The sequence below is a fragment of the Physcomitrium patens genome, chromosome 2 (assembly GCF_059467195.1).
Source record: "Physcomitrium patens ecotype Gransden chromosome 2, ASM5946719v1, whole genome shotgun sequence".
NCBI lineage: Eukaryota > Viridiplantae > Streptophyta > Bryopsida > Funariales > Funariaceae > Physcomitrium > Physcomitrium patens.
Window position 1 is genome coordinate 14,345,051 of NC_143411.1, and position 2,267 is coordinate 14,347,317.

At 44.4% G+C, this 2,267-nt stretch overlaps 1 long non-coding RNA gene across 1 annotated transcript; it reads left to right on the forward strand.

The window, feature by feature from the left end:
• On the forward strand, positions 1–878 carry LOC149989754 (uncharacterized). The gene is made up of 2 exons (XR_016500844.1): positions 1–434; positions 664–878. It is a non-coding gene; the product is annotated as an uncharacterized LOC149989754 (long non-coding RNA).
• Positions 879–2,267: the final 1,389 nt, after the last annotated feature.

The window sequence follows — 2,267 nt, forward strand, 5'->3', positions numbered from 1 at the left end:
GGTATCCTGGACACCCTCAAATCCTAACCCTAATCCTCTAATTATTTAGCCAGGATTAGGATTGAGGAGTTGAGAGGTCCTATAGTACTCCTATAAAAGTCATCTTCACTACCGTTTTATCCCATTACACCATCCGCCTGGTTGTGACGCGCTTGTTACAAATAAGGATCGTTAGCCGTCTCGTTTCCCTCAATAAGTGTCGCTGTTGAGTCCTTGGCCTCGTATTCTGTGTGGTTAAGAGTTTAGGGTTCCGAAAATCTTGGACTGGTCACTTGTAGGATTAGGGTTCTACAATGAAGGGATTATTAATCCTGAGAGGCAGGTGATGACGTTTCCTTGGCTGTTTTATTTGTCTACATTGTTCATGATGAACAATGCCTGGGGAGAATGATGTGTAACGGTTTTGAAGGTCAGAACTACTTCATCATTCGCAGGTCAGGATCTTTGACGTAGTTGTGTTAGTCTGTTTTGTTATGGTGGCCAATGAGGGTGATATTTTGGAATTACCGGCTGAGGACCTGAAAAGTTCCATGTTGAGAACTGGCTGACTGAGGCGTTTCGCTAATAATTTGTGCATGATTTCTATGATAGACAATGCCCTGTGAGGGTGCCGTGGGTTGTCCTTGTTAGAACTGCTTGATGATCCGCTGTTCGGCATTGCAGACTGGTTATACTAGCCCATCTTGTGCTGGAGGCCAACGAGATTGATAAATTGGAATTATCGGCTGAGGACTTGACCTGGTTTTACAATCAACAGTCAATTGAAGTCCTCTTTGTTAGGACATCGCCCCAAATGCTCATAGTTGTCATGAAGACGATAGGTTACATTTCTTGAATAATGTAAACCAGGAAATCTCATGCTGTGTTTCCAGAAATACATCCAGCCATTACAATCAGTTCGGAGCTTCTAATGTCCAGAAACAGTCAGAATCTTGGGTGGCTTCGTTACACACTATCATCAGTTGTTGCTACTAGTCACACAATGTTTGATAATAGTTCACGAAAAGAGCTGTCAAGCCAGATAATCTTACAGCTAGGCAAACAATTCAAACAACCTTAATGTACCATTCTAAAACTACCTTTCCTCCCGCAAAATCCAAAGACGGGCAATGTCGCCAGTTCTAGAAAACAATAAGACCCAGTATCCTTTGATAAAAATTTCTAATCTCTGATTAGTTCAGAGATCTTGGAATAGCGTAAAACAGAAAAGTTTTCTGTTTGGAAGGCAGGTCACGTAGAGTTTCCGAATGAGTTCTCACTTGGGATGTGTTGATGGAATATGTGCCGGACGGAAATCGGTAGCCACTTAATGATTTCATGTACATGATCGGAGTTGATATGGCGGGAAATCAGAGGCCCCTTCTGGTTCATTTCCGATGTAAATCTCAAGATGGTCGAGGCCGTCCAAGTAGAGTGAAGATGATGTAGCGAGCTGGGAGTCCTCTTCTACTCCACAATTGAAGAGAATCTCAGTGAGACCGTCTGGTCCGTTTACGATCGGAGCTGGCATGGGGGGCTGAGAGTCCTCTTCTACTCCATAATTTGAGAAAATCTCAGTGAGACCGTCTGCTCCGTTCACGATCGGAGCTGGTTTTGGGGGCTGGGAGTCCTCTTCTACCCCATAATTTGAGAGAATCTCAGTAAGACCCTCTGCTCCGTTCACGATAGGAGCTGGTATGGGGGGCGGGACCGGCAATGCATCTAGAACACGGTCCACTACTATATTCATGCGCGCACTCGCGTACCTTCTGGATTCGACTTTAACGAAGTCCTTGTACGAACCACCAAATTGATTTTGCGTCCGGAAATTGTGATGCGCGTAGAGTTCAGCGCCCGAAACACCAGCTGCACCTCTTCCCGCGTGCAGTAACTTCCAAGCCATCATCATGGAATGGGCCATGTCTGAGCTGCTCCGATATCCACCCACCATGGCCAAGCTCAATGCACAGCTCCACGCCCTGCTCGCCACACGACAAGGGAATGCGCGAGACGGATGTGCCCAACCTCGCATACTTGCAAGCCATGTTTGAAATGCTGCATTGGAACACAACCAAACAACTTATATCAATATAAATGCAGTCAATTGTGCTAAATTTATTTCAATTGTGGTTCCTTGTTCTATAAGGCTTGCTGTTTTGGCCCCATCAATCGTCTATTTTTGTTTGATATTAGTATCATCAATTCAAATCTTATTGTCGTTGTTGTTGTTGGACAAGAGTAAGATATGCATGAGTTTATTGCATTTATAAAGCTTTGCATAGGATATC